Below are 14957 nucleotides of genomic sequence, written 5' to 3'. Positions count from 1 at the left end.
GCGCCAAATTTGCGTCGTTTTTTTCGACGCAAATTTGACGCAAAACTAACTCCATATTTATACTTTGGCGTTAGACGCGTCTAGCGCCAAAGTTCCTGGAATTAGCGTCATTTTTTTGCGTGAACACCTTCCTTGCGTTAATGATATGCAAGGTAGGCGTTCCCGTCTTAAAAAATTACTCCGATGCTATTGCGTCGGATTGATACTCCCGGGCAAAAATGACGCCCGGGAGTGGGCAGGTCTAAAAAACCTGCATTTGCGCCAGATTTTAGCGCCTGGGTCAGGGCAGGCGTTAAGGGACCTGTGGGTGCAGAATGAGCCCAGAGGTGCCCTCCCCTGCCCCCAGGGATACCCCCTGCCACCCTTGCCCACCCCAGGAGGACACCCAAGGATGGAGGGACCCACCCCAGGGACATTAAGGTAAGTCCAGGTAAGTATTTTTTTTTTTTTTTTGTGGCATAGGGGGGCCTGATTTGTGCCCCCCTACATGCCACTATGCCCAATGACCATGACCAGGGGACAGAAGTCCCCTGGGCATGGCCATTGGGCAAGGGGGCATGACTCCTGTCTTTGCTAAGACAGGAGTCATTTCAATGGGGGATGGGCGTCGTAAAAAAATGGCGCAAATCGGGTTAAGATGATTTTTTTGCCTCAGCCTGACTTGCCCCATTTTTAGACGCCCGAACGCCATTTTTCCCTACGCCGGCGCTGCCTGGTGTACGTGTTTTTTTTTCACGCACACCAGGCAGCGCCGGTCGGCTAACGCCGGCTAACGCCATTCAATAAATACGTCGCCCGCATGGCGCTTCAGAATGGCGTTAGCTGGCGCTAATTTTTTTGGCGCAAAACTGCGTTAACGCAGTTTTGCGTCAAAAAGTATAAATATGGGCCACAATGTTTCAGCTGGGAAGTTTTACTATAGAACTGTGCTCTAATCTGCATCCCATCGGTGGTGACCTTGAAAGGGTGTCAATTGAGACAATCTGGATGGGGTTAAAGGTAGCAGCCAGACATGGTCGTGGGGATGTCATCCTCAGACGTGCGAAACTGGATGAATTCAAATAATTTATAGTGAAAGAAAAATGTGTTGTTTCACAGATCTTGAGATATCGTGAAGCAAAAGATGTCTCTAAGCGGATATGATGAAACATGCAGGTTTTATGGGAGACAATGAGCAATAGAGTACAGTTGACGATTATTGTTAGGCTTGAACTACTAGACGGTCACTAGACAGATGAGGATGTACTAGGAGGATTAAGGTCGTAGGTAGTGCATGGCTAATTTTGTGATTGCCTCAGTGCACATTGTAGAAATTATTTCCTTTACACAGTGAGGCAACGTAGATTGTTGTTTTGAGACTGCAGGAGTATGTGTTGGAGGCATTATTTAGATTTTCTTTATCCTCCATTTTTCAACATGCATCTTCAACTCGAAATAAACCTCCCTCATCTTCATTGCTGGCACATATCTATAACATACAAATTGTTTCTTTGACAGTCGATGATGTATAGTTATGTTCGTAATAGGTTGATCGCAGTGCTTAATTTGCAAGTAAAAACGTGCCGGTGCCCAAAGCCCTCCTCTTAATCACGCGGCTGCTGCAATTAAATGTGAGAACACAGAATACTGAGGCAGCGTAATGCTGAAGCCACCTCGGGCCTGTTCAATTCATAGAAAGCCACTCCCTGCCCCTTCAGCTCACTCTTGGAGCTTTCTACTTTCTCCCTTTGCGACGCTTTTTCGTTATTCCCTTCCTCCATCTTTCCCATATGTCTTTTGCTCGCAGCAAATGCTTTAGGCAGAAGAATAAGCACCGGCCCTCAAATTAAGCACTGGTTCATCGCCTCACTCAAGGTCATTACATACACTGTCGCCAGGCCTGAACTTTGTACATACACATCATTGACTTCAGACGTATAAGATTATTCAAGAGAAGCAACAAGACTACACCATCCAAAATGCATTAGGATCACACAAGCGTCCAGGACAGTAATAATTGTCCATAATGGCAGTAGAATAACAAAGATGCCATAGGCCCCGGTGCAAGCAAAGAAAATTGAACCTTTGCCATTGTAGTTAAAAACACACCAATTACCAGGGTTCAAAGGGCCCCTCAGAGCTCTGGTCCCCGGTGCCACTGCACCTCCAATACACCCCTGCATAATTACCTGGAGGGAGGTGGTCGTCCTATTTCGATCAGAAATTGTTCTTCAAACAACACCATCCACCAAGCCACATAATCCACACAATTACTTGACTACGGGTCTACTTGAAACAACAAGTAGCTGTATCATAAGAAAGTCTGTTCCAAATATGTTTTCAGCCCAGAAGTTCTGAAATGAGTGAAGGCTGCCAGTCTCCTGAGATTTCTACTAGTATTGTCAGATAGGAAAGAAGAAGCAGCCTTTACCCCATGGGAGAAAAACAGTGGTTGTTGCTTGTAATGAACAGAAGAAGAAAGGAGGCGCCAGCACGAGCAAGCTTGAGGCGGTCACTTCTTTTTTAAATTATATCTATAGGTTGTTGATAACGAGGGAACAGTAAAACCAGCTCTTCACATTGATGTTAGAAATAAAAGAATGCACACGTATAAATTAGCCACGTTTGAAAACGGATACATGCCAGGATGTTGACATTTTTTATTTTGTTTTGGTGCATTGTCAATGGATTTGCATTACATCGGTTTGCATTTGTGTTTATATAGCGCTTTGTATCACTGATGCTGCACTGAAGATCATTCGGTGTATTTTTTAAAATATCAAGCAGGAAGGGAACTGGGGAGCCCGTGCAAATGAGGGAATCACTTTGCTCTGCACCCGTGCCGTATTATGGACGTGTGGTGCAGAGCCAACATACCTTTAGGAGATGCACGGAAATTGCACTACAAAAAGGTGGCGCTGTGAAAGGGTGCCTCATGAATACAGCCCATGGAGGGGCAAAAGGGGGTCCCATGGACATCCCCCTCCATGTGAGTGTAGTCACTCACTGCACCTGCCTGCAAGCGGGTCTCTCTTCCCTCTTCAAAGTGCCCCCTCCACAGTGACAAATGGAATGGCTTTGAAGCAGACACTTTTTTTGTATTTCACTTGAGTGGGCTGCCTCATGGGCAGAGGAAGTTTGCAGCTGCCTTGGGGGCACCGCATTCTTTGTATAGGGCTCACGGTCCCTGTTTGCACTGGGTGCACTCATTTAAAGGCGCACCATGGCACAAACAGGGAAACTGTGCCTTATAGGTCTGAAGCCCCAGGTCTGAATTTAACAGATGGAAATATATAATGATAAAATTGCATGCTGAACAGCCAGTTGCTCCTGGGACATGCAAAGCCCAGCCATCCCTGACTCATCCTACCACAAAAGGGAGCATGCAAGGCTCTCAATGCTAGTCCACGGCCTGCCCTGCTACCTGCCCTTCATGCTGTCCTGACCTATACATGACCTCATTCCCATTTACCTTTATGTATGAACAGCTCTATGGTGCACCATAGGAGCAGGTATGTGCACTCTGTGCACAAATAATTCCTTAGCCCAACTATACTTTGTGAAACTAAACAAAGGCAGATGGGCAACATGTCTGAAAATGTGCTTAATGTCTGTAGGGTGCCAAAGTTGTAACAGAATGGGATAAGTACCTGATCATGTACTTACGTTTGGTGACATATTGTGAGTCCTGAGGCATTGTGGAGAGTGTTTGATGTATGTTCCCTGACCCACCTTGTCACTGTTGCACAAGGTTAGTGAAGTTTGTCTATGTTAGAAATGGGGTCAATGGTTGGCAGTCAGTTTGCACTCTGTCCAAGAATGGACCTACACTCTAGACAGGGCAATGGAGATACACACTTGGATAATCCCTGCTCAACCCCATGGTAGCTTGGCACAAGCAGTCAGGCTTATCTAAAAGGCAATGTGTAAAGTATCTGTACCAATACACACAATAATACAGTGAAAACATTACAAAACGGACACCATATCAGTTTAGAAAAGTAGCCAATATTTATCTAAATCAAACAAGACAAAAACGATAAAAACCCAACAAACACAATTAAGGTTATGATTTTTTTAAGTAAAAAGAGTCTTACTCCATAGAAAACAATGGAAACGTTGTGGATACACAAAGGGGGTCATTCTAACTTTGGCGGGCGGTGGAGGCCGCCCGCCAAAGTTCCCCCAACAGAATTCCGCTACGCGGTCAGGAGACCGCCGCGGTTATTCTGTGTTTCCCGCTGGGCTGGCGGGCGACCGCCAGAAGGCCGCCCGCCAGCCCAGCGGGAAACCCCTTCCCACGAGTAAGCCGGCTCCGAATGGAGCTGGCGGAGTGGGAAGGGTGCGGCGGGTGCAGTAGCACCCGTCGCATCGCGATTTTCAGTGTCTGCATGGCAGACACTGAAAATCTTGTAGGGGCCCTCTTACGGGCATGGGCACTGCAGGGGCCCCCAGGGGCCCCACGACACCCCTCACCGCCATCCTGTTCCTGGCGGGCAAAACCGCCAGGAACAGGATGGCGGTGAGGGGGTCGGAATCCCCATGGCCATGGAGGATTCCTCAGGGCAGCGGAAAACCGGCGGGAGACCGGCGGTTTTCCGTTTCTGACCGCGGCCATACCGCCGCGGTCAGAATGCCCTTGGGAGCACCACCAGCCTGTTGGCGGTGCTCCCACGGTCGTTGACCCTGGCGGTCAATGACCGCCAGGGTCAGAATGACCCCCAAAGTGCCTGGTTTCTGGGTTACATCAACAAACAAAGCTGCACGCCAAACATGCATTGGAAAAGTCAGCAAATCGTCGATTTCTTACTCACAAGTGAGGTCGGGTGTCGATTCTTCTCGGGTTTGGTAGGCAATGAGTCGTTTGTTTCTCCCACAAGAGAGCGATGCATTATGATTTTGATGCCCAGTGATGATGCATGTGAAATCCGGCTGCACAGTGATGGAAAACCACCCTGCGTGGGGCTTGTGTAATTTTCAGCAGTAGCAAGCAGGTGTTGTGTCATTTCTTCAACCGCAAAGCTGGTGGTGTGTCGGTTTCAGCCATGAGGCGTGTGGCGCGTTGTTTTTACAGCGATGTTGCAGGTGGTGTATCAACATTTTCCCTACAAGGCTTCCTGTGCATGGATTTCAGTCCTTTTTCTACCAGCATCACCTTTCAACGGCCCAGGGACTAGATAGGGTACCGCTTGGCAGGGCTGGAGTCTCAGTAGAGAGTCCAAGTGCTGGCAGGGGAAGTATTTGATGGACCTGAGACTTCAACAGACTGTCCCATCAACAGCTCAACTCATCTCAGGTTTCTCTTCAATTCTCGTAGGGATTTTTAATTTGGTGTAGAATTTTGTATCAATAAGGTTTCCATGGCTCCTGAATCTATCATAACCACTATCGTCCTTTCCAGTAGTTCTGGTAACTTAAGGTTCATATTAAGGATCAAAAGCGGTATAGATACTTATAATGTGTTAGCAACGGACTGATCAGGAGCTGATAGTTTTACTCGAGGAAGTCTCCTGTCTATTACTCAAGCCTATTAGTTTCCCTGTTTCTTTGTCTCTTCTTTAAAGAAGGATCCATTAGGGAATGCTGGGCATTCCCTATCGAAATGTGCCTTCTTACCGCAATATAAACACAATCCATTTTTACGACGAGATTCTTTCTCATCCTGAGTGAGTGGTTTGTGTATGCCACTTACATCCATGTGTTCTCCAAGATCAGAAGGATTGTGGGTAGTGTTTTCTATTAATCGTACATAGGATCAATACTCTGGTTTACGTTTGTCCCCTTTGCGTTCGGCTAAACGATGATCTAACCTTAAAGTCAATTCAATGAGATCTTCCTAACTTCTAGTTTGGGGGTCAATAGGTGCTATGAGATCTTTTAGTCTGTCTTTTAATCCTTCGTACTATTGGGCCGCCTTTTTATCTTCTGGCCAATTTGTTTCCGAGATCAAGCGATTGAATTGGGTTAGATAACGTATAAAGTCTTTGTTTCCTTGTTTAAGTTCCAAAAGGTCTCAGTCAGCATAACCAGTAATAGTTCTGCAATCAAATACTCTTTAAAATTCAACCTTGAATCTACTCCAATTATATAGTAAAGGATCATCAGAATTTACAAGGGGAACTACCCACATTGCAGTGTTGCCCCTGAGATACAAGATGAGAAATCCCATTCTAGATTGTGCATCTGGAAATGAAGCGGGTCTTACCATAAAATGTAATTGTTCTTGGGTTAGGAATGTTTGGAACTTGACTGGATCACCTGCAAAACTCTCAGGAGGAGCTAAAGAAATCGTGGGGGAACCACAACTGAGACAGTAGATTCTGGGTTCATTCTCCCAGATGCTTTAGGAGTGGGTGGCATAGCATTCAGGTGTGATTGAAGGAGGGTTACTTTGGTAGCTAATGCTATAGTTTCTTGTCTAGTTACCATTAGTTCCCTTTGCATATTTCCTAGCATTTTACCCAAACCATCCAAGGAAGACATCTTGGTGGTACTGCTCAGGAGAACCTTAATTCATGGAAAGGTTATTCTGTCAAGTTTTGTTTGATTGGTTCTCAGGAGCAGTACCCTCAAGAGGCCCACCTTCCGGCAGCTGCGACTCTGATTATATATATATATATATATAATAAAAAGGGAAGGTTTGGGCCTGGCAAGTGTGTACACTTGCCAGGTATAATTGACAGTTTAAAACTGCACACACAGACACTGCAGTGGCAGGTCTGAGCCATGTTTACAGGGCTACTCATGTCGATCGCACGATCAGTGTTGCTGGCCCACTAGTAACATTTTATTTACAGGCCCTGGGCACCTCTAGTGCACTTTACTAGGGATTTACTAGTAAATCAAATATGCCAATCATGGAAAAGTCAATTATACATGTAATTTACACAGAGAGCACTTGCACTTTAGCACTGGTCAGCAGTGGTAAAGTGCCCAGAGTATCAAAAACAGCAAAAACAGATTCTAGCACACAGCCAAAACATGGGAAGAAGAGCCAAAAAAGACATGGAAGACCACACAAAGGATGCCAGGTCTAACAGTATACCAAACTCCTTCTGAAATAGCATATTTGCAAATGTGTTTGCTGTCTGGTCATATGTGATGACATGACAGCTGGTGCTGGAGATGCATGTTGTCTGCCTGTTTCCACCTCACATCTGGCCTGAATGCATATGTTCCTCCATCAATGGAGGGGATGTTAATGGCAGTCTGTGTTTGGCTTGTACCTACTAGTTATAACCCTGCCTGTTGTAGTATGAGTTATGTGGACATTACTTACTTTTTTATCTCTGTCATTCATGCAGGTCATCGGCCATCAGAAAAAGGGGATTTTACGTGCCATCACCAAGAAAGTGCCTGGGTGTCCACAGCCGGCGGAGCGCCCACTGTCAGAAGAGGTGGGAGGACCTGAGACGCTGGGCCCAGAAGACCGCAGAGACCCAGCTAGGGATGTCCTCCCAACGAGGACGGGGTGCCTATCGGACACTGACCCCCCTAATGGCCTGTATTTTGGCAGTGGCTTACCCTGAGTTGGATGGGCGTTTGAAGGCAGCACAGCAGCCACAATGGGGTAAGTACAGACCTATGTTATATTTGTCCCTTTACCAGGTGATTGACTGAGGGAACAGGATGTTGGCTCTGACAATGTGGTAAGTGCAAAGTGTCACAGATTTCCTGGTACACATTGATGTACCCTAGTCATCTGTGGCACACAGATGTGCACATACAAATGTATTTAGGGGCACATTACTCAACTATGTTGTTCCCTCAGTACAATTGCATATAGTGGTGCACATTTGATTGTGTCATACGTGTACCAGTATACTGCATTTTCAACATTGGTGATTGTAAATACCCACCAACAGGTAAACCCTTCCACTGTAATGGTGGTAAGGTGTATAGGCCCTTGAATTCTGTCCTCTGCAATGTCTCAATATTCCTGTTTATGTGCAACATAGAGTCAGACATATACTATTCATCACTAGTTTTCTAATGCTTTCTTATAAGTGACAGCAGCATGTGAGACTGTGATGTCCACCTGACATGTCACATGACCTACATGGTTAACATCTTCAAACCTGTTACAAAGTATTCCCCCTTGGTAAGTGAGTGACGTACATAGACATTTGTGATTCCTCATCAGAGTAGACAACATGCAAGTTGGATGCCATTGATGTATTCCAACATTTCTCTGGGCATACATATATTGATTTCAGAAGCTAGGAAGGTTGAAACCTTCTTAATGTTCTGTGAGTGGAAAGTGGCCACACAGCATTGTCTTTGGGCATACTGTTGTAGGCATTACAGATAGGCAATGGTAGCCTATTCACAGGTACAAACTTGACAGATATGTATCAACATCATGCATCAGTTGAAAGGTCCGGGGAAGATTCAACATTGCCAATAGTTATATATAGTCACATTTGCTTAGAAGGATGTAGCAAATTAGTCCTGGCTGTTTGGGAGCCTAATGTTGACATTGATACATATGTGGTGCTGGTGTAGTAGTTCACATACACATGTGAGTAGTGATGTAGGTGTATCTGGGCTTGGGGCTTGCATCATGGTAGGGGTACCTGTCATGTGAGCAGCACATGTGCCTCAGCCCACAGAATCCTCCACAGACATATGTAAGGCTTGGCATGTCTGATGTGTGTGTAGTGATGTACCCACTCAGTCAGTGGCCCAAATATGGACTAATTGCATGATTAGATAGGTCTGGTTGTTATCTTGCAGCCCAGTTTAGTTGCCCATAATTCTGGTACACTCTGTTTGACATCTTGTGGTTGTGTGTGGGACATAGGTCAGAGCCAACTTGCCCCTTACTTGACTGATGATGTTAGTTATCTGAAGACCAATGACATTAATGACTTTGTCCACATTGTTTTTTCAATCCTTGATACCTCATTATTGGCGTATATGTGTGTGACATGTTCCTACTCCTTTACCTTAACTTGCAATGTATGGCAATTTGAAGTCTTACAGTTTACATATGTCCATTGTGTATGCTTATAAGTATGTGAAATGAAGTAGGTTTGGTTTGTCTACACCAGACTTCCTTGCCTTTACTTTACAACAGGCGTCAAACCCTGGTACATGACATCAGGTTAAAATATTTGTATGTGTTCAGTATGTGTTTATCATCAGTGTTAAGCAATTTCACTTTCCTAAATTATTGCTTCATTGGTGCTTGACCATGTTGTTGTCGATAGGGAACCTGCATTATGTGGCAAAGTCAGCTTGTAATGGTATAGTTAGTGTGATTGGTCCACTTCATTCATGGTATCAAAGGTGTCAGTTCAGTAGCTTAGCTGGTGTTTGACAATGTTTCTATTGAGGGACATACATCAAATTTTGTAGTGACATGATGTTGTCACTTCACTGGCACTAAGTGGATTTACTGTTGACCAGGATGTAATGTGACTTATGTGTACTGTATGATGGAAGTGTTATCTTGAAAATGTGATGACCATACCTTACTTTTTTTTTTCAGCACCAGCACCGGTGGGCGAAGGAGATTGGGCACAGCCAAGTGAGAAAGCTTCTGGCCATGGGACCTCCAGTCATGAGAACACCGACAGCGAGGGACCCAGTGGCCTGGAGGGCAAGGGGAGTGCCACGGGGTTGGACTGGATCAAGTACATCTTCTTTGGATTCCTCCTCCAGTGGCCACTTCCTAGTGGTGGCGGACCCTTCTGGGACCACCCAGTACCGTCTTTGTCCACCACTCCCCATTCTATCACCCCCTTCCCTGTAGCTCCCCACCCAGTTGGCCGTACCCACCCATCCAAGAGGGTGGGTGTCTCCTTCGCTGCAGGCACCTCTGCCCCAGCCCCTGTTAGCCATGGTGCCCTCAGTGAGGAGGATATTGACCTCCTTAGGTCGATCTTTGTGGGCCGGTCGACCATTGTGAATTCCATCCAGGGACTGGCAACTCAAATCCAATAGAGCAATGTGTTCCTGGAAGCATTCATGGTGCACTGGCTGGCCTACAGAGATCATTTCAGGCTCTGGCCTCCACACTGATGGCAGCGAGTCACACTTTGTCTACTCTCCCACCTCCACCTTCCTCTTCCCAGTCTGAATCCCTCCTTCCCCGACCCAGCCAAAGCACACAGATAGGCATGCATCCAGCTCTACATCCAAGGGTAATGAAGACAAACATAAGCAGCACTAGGCACACCACCAGCACGCACACAGACAACATTCACCTGCAGCAACAGTCACAGCTTTTCCTGACACCCCCACCACCACCTGCATCACAGACAAAACACCTGGCACACCTGCAGACACCACACCAACATTCAATGATCCAGCCACCATACCTATCCTGCCCACAGACATCACACCAGCAAACCCTCAGACATCTATCCCATTCACCACACCCACAGACACCACAACCACTGACATGCCTGCATGCAGCACATCCACCATACCTGCAGTCACCACCCCAACAGATAGCCACCCACCCACCATGGCATCCCCCAGCACCTCCACCCCCACCCATAGCCCAAGAAACATAAACACCCACACTCACCCACTCAACAGACACCCACCACCCACCTCCCTCAAACACTCACCTAAAACACCAACACAACACAACATACAACTACTCCCTCGCCCTCCACACCCTAACCCCCTTAAGATGACTGTCCCCGTGTGTTCATGAAAATGTTCCTTTCTAAATTTGACATTTCCCTACTTTTCCTCACCTCATGACACCCCTAAAAGGTATTTTTCCCTCCACAAGGCCATCCCTTCCACCTCTAAGTTCTTCCCTACCCCCCTGCTAGCACCCATGCCCTTCACCGCACCAAGAAGAAGTCCACCCCTCCCAAATAGATATGCCTCCTCCCAAGCCTAACCCCCCTCACAACCCTCAGCCCAAACGCTCTCCTCTCCCACCCCCACAAAGATCCATGAGGTGCCTGTGTGCCCCCTTTGATGCCCTTACCTTTGGAGGTTAGATGGCATTCAGCAGTCAAATAGGAGCACCATTTATTGCCTTTGGTGCTGTTTTCCAACAGCTGTGGACTGGCCTATGGCCTTAAACATTGTTTGTAACAAAATTGATTCACATAAAGGTTAAACCAATCAGTTGCTGGTTTTAACATTCCATCTTTGTCCTGCATTTCCTTTCCTAGGTTTGAGTTGTTCATGGCTGACATTGGTTGTGTGGCAGTATTTGTGCGTGTGTGCTGCTTGATGCTTCTGGTATTGTTTGAGCAGCCTGTGAGGTTGTGTGCAATACTTTTATACCCCCAGGGTTGTGTTTGTTTTGTGTGATGGGTATGTGTATGTAGCTGATTTGTTTTTGTCATGGTGGTGTGTTGTTTTAGTGCTGATATGTGTTTGTTGTAGTGCTGTGTGGCTTTGTGTGTTTGGCCTGTTTGAGTCTTATTGTATTGTGCATGGCATAATAGGTTGAGAGTACTATCTGTGTGATGTGTATGTCGATTGCTAGGTTCTGTGATGGTATAATTGTGTGTGTTTCATCACAGATGGTTTTATATTCTGTAGTATGTGTGTGGAGTTCCTGGCCAGCGTTAGTTGTGAGTGTTTGACAGGTGTACGTATTTGTGTGGTTGTGGTGTTGTTGTTACAAGTTTGTTTGTTGTATGTGAATTGGAGGGGCCGGCTATGTGCTGTGTTGCTGTGCATAAGCGTGTGTTCTTGACGTGTGGTGTGAGTGTGTGCTGGCTGCAGTGTTTGTGCTGTGTATGTGAGGGTGTGTTTGTTGCTGTTGCTGTGTGTGTGTGTGTGTGTGTGTGTCACTGTACTGTTACGTGTGACTATAGCCCTCGTACCCACTGCCCTATGGTATGTTATGGAACAGTTGAAATTCATACATTTTACAAATGTAACAGGTGAGTGTGTGTACTTATGGTTGTTGTCTTCCTCGTCTGCGATGATTCCATTGTCTTTCGGTGACATGGAACAGCGGGATATTGTCTAGTTGTGGTTCCGTGGTGGCTCCAGACAATTATGGCTTCCTACAGGTGAGTGTCTCCTTTTATTCAGTTTGTTTCTGCCTGGTGTTCCCCCTGGCGGTTGTGTTGGCGGAGTGCAACCTCGTAATGAGCCCGGCGGAAACATGGTATCCGCCGGACTGACAGTGGCTTTAATTGACCGCAGCGGTCTGACCGCACTGGCGGTGCTTCGGCAGGATTCTGTATGCATCACTGTCAATGTCATATTTGGCGGTCCTCTCTGCCAGCCTGTTGGCGGTCTGACTGCCATCGCCAACATGCCAGTCCTCGGAATGCCAAGGTTGTAATGAGGCCCATAGACTACAAAAATCCTAATGTAAAGCATTTTGCAGCAAGTGTTGAACACTAAAAGGGTTAGATTTACTTTTCCCTCTCCAATCTAAACAATTATGGGGTATGTGCTGCACACTAAAGGGGTTACATTTACTATTCCAACTCCAGTCTAAACCATTTTGGGGAAGATGTTGGACATCAAAGGGATTATATTTACTAGTCTCATTCCAGTCAAAAACATTTTGGATAAAGTGTTGGGCACTAAGGGCCTCATTATGACATAGGCGATGTGAGGATCGCCAATGCCACGGTGGCGATCGGACCACTGCACTCCAGGCAGTCTTACCACCACATTACAAACCTGGTGATTGGACCACCATCCCAGCCAGGAACATGGTTCTTGCGGTCGGAGTCGTGGTCAGGCACTGCACCACCGCTCTGATCACAAGTCCATTTTCCACAAGCATTTTCATGGCAAGGGCAATGAAAAGGCTTTTGGAAACCCAGTTCTGTGGGCCTCACTGCCCAGCACTCTCAGAATGCGCACTATCTTCCATTTTTTTTATTTATGGTTATTTATAGAGTGCAGGGCTACCCATTGACCTCCCAGTGCTAAAATATGCTAGCTACCACATTCAGACAGAGTCAGGCTACTAAGTGAAGGATTATTGAAGTGGCTGAGTAAACAACCAGGTTTTTAGTTACTTACTGAACTGAAGATCTGAGTCCAGGGCCCTCAAAAAGGAGGGCAGAGAATTCCACAACTTGACTGCATTAAACTGAAATGAGCGCCCTCTAATCCTGACTCTTTTGATGTGGAGGACAATAGCCAAAGAGGTATTTGATAATTGCAAACACCTGGTCCGCACATAAGGGGTTAAAAGGGACTTGCACAGTACTGATCCGGTGTTTGTCAAGGCCATGTGGGCAATACAGAGAGATTAAAATGTAATCCTCCGTGCCACCGGGAGCCAAAGCAGGGATTTAAGAGCAGGTTGGGCAGACAAATGTCTAGGAACATTAAAAAGTGAGCAGGCAGCAGCGTTTTGCACCACTTGGAGGTTCCTCGTTGTAGATAAAGGAGCACCCAAATACAGGGAATTTCCATAATCCAATCGAGAGAGAACAAGAGCCTGGACAACTAATCTTTTGGAAGAAAAAGGGGGTAGGTGGAGAACTTTTCTCAGTGTTCTAAGCAACCCATAACAAGTTGCTGATAATTTCGAAGTTTGGAGATCCATGGTGAGAGCCTTGTCCAACCAAAAGCCCAGACTTTTTACAGCGGGTTTAGGGACGGGGGGGAGCACCCAAAGTCTTGGGCCATCCCAGGTTTAACTGAGATGGAGAGGGATTACCAAGAATCAACAGTTAAGTCTTTTCCCTGTTCAGTTTTAAAGTAGAGAATTTGATCCAGTTGGCTGCTGCTGTGAGACATGGTCCTAATGTTGATGAACAAGGGGTCTAAATATGACTGAGCAAAAAAAACTGTGTCATCAGCATAATATATAATTGAGATGCCATGGGACATCACTGCATCTTTTAGCAAGTGCATGTAAACATTAAACTATGTAGGACTTAGGGAAGATCCTTGTGGGACTCCACATTTCAGAGAAAAGATCTTAGAAGTGCAATTTCCTTCAAATACATGGAATGATCTCTTGCTCAGAAAAGACTGAGACCTGGTCAGGGCTTGGCCAGACACACCAACCTCTGAAAGTCTATCAAGAAATATTTTGTGGCTATCAGTGTTGAGAGCTGCTCTAAAGTCAAGGAGGATGATTGCAACTGTACTTCCCTGATCAAGCCACATTTTGGCCTCTTCTATTGCCATCAGTAGGGCAGTTTCCATACTGAGTTTCGCTCTAAAGCCCATCCATGTAGGATGGAGGGAATTGTATTTCTCTGAATATTCAGACAGCTGGTTATTAACGTGGCTTTCAATTATTTTACTTGGACCCAGCAGCAAAGAGATGGGCCCATAGTTCCCAGGGTCTGCAGGATCCAGAATTTGTTTTTTCAGGAGGGCTTTTACCATTGCATTCTTCCAAGGAGTAGGAACCTCTCCTTTGGTCAAAGACAAGTTTAAGATCTCAAGAAGGGCTGGACCAAGCTGTTCATGAACTTTGACCAAGATGAACGGAGGAAGAGAATCAAGTGGAGAACCAGATTTACGTTTAGTTAAGCTAGTTATAAAAATCTCAGAGGTGAACTTAGGGAAATTTGTAAAGACAGCAGTTGAGCTTGAGTGAGAAGAGTTTCTTCCTTGTGACTGCAAATCAAGATTTATGGGACCAAAAGAGAGATAAGTATCTTCGATTTGCTTCACAAAAGCCTTGGCAATATCATTGCAATGGATGGGTGATGATTGAGGAATTGAAGGTGGGATTTGAGAGAGTTTTGAAAAATCTCTCTTGAAGGGCTAAAAGCAGTTTTGTTACCATTGTAAGTCATTTTAGCAGCTGTGATTTCCAGATGATTTTTTCTAATGATCTTCCTATAGCTAGCCTTACTATATTGTGAATAGTAAGGCTATCTATAGGGAGATCATTAGGAAATTATCTCTGTTCTCTTGCACTGTTGTTTTAGCAGCTTGAGCTGAGCTGTATACCAAGGGCTAATTTTAGAACCATTTTAACTTGGCTGCTTCATTTTAGGGGCAAGAGTATTGAGAGACTGATTTATCCAATGTGCAAATTCAATATAGGTGGAAGTAGG

At 45.7% G+C, this 14957-nt stretch overlaps 1 long non-coding RNA gene across 1 annotated transcript in view; it reads left to right on the top strand.

Moving 5' to 3' along the window:
• Positions 1 to 10069, top strand: part of LOC138297345 (uncharacterized) — a 90032-nt gene extending 79963 nt beyond the window's left edge. Inside the window, exons 4-5 of the long non-coding RNA XR_011204039.1 lie at positions 7284 to 7549; positions 9473 to 10069. This is a non-coding gene — a long non-coding RNA (uncharacterized lncRNA). The remainder of the gene's footprint in view (positions 1 to 7283; positions 7550 to 9472) is intronic.
• Positions 10070 to 14957: the final 4888 nt, after the last annotated feature.

Source organism: Pleurodeles waltl, chromosome 5 (genome assembly GCF_031143425.1).
Source record: "Pleurodeles waltl isolate 20211129_DDA chromosome 5, aPleWal1.hap1.20221129, whole genome shotgun sequence".
Lineage (NCBI taxonomy): Eukaryota > Metazoa > Chordata > Amphibia > Caudata > Salamandridae > Pleurodeles > Pleurodeles waltl.
The sequence above is the reverse complement of the archived record's forward strand: the minus strand, read 5'-3'. Positions and strand labels throughout refer to the sequence as shown.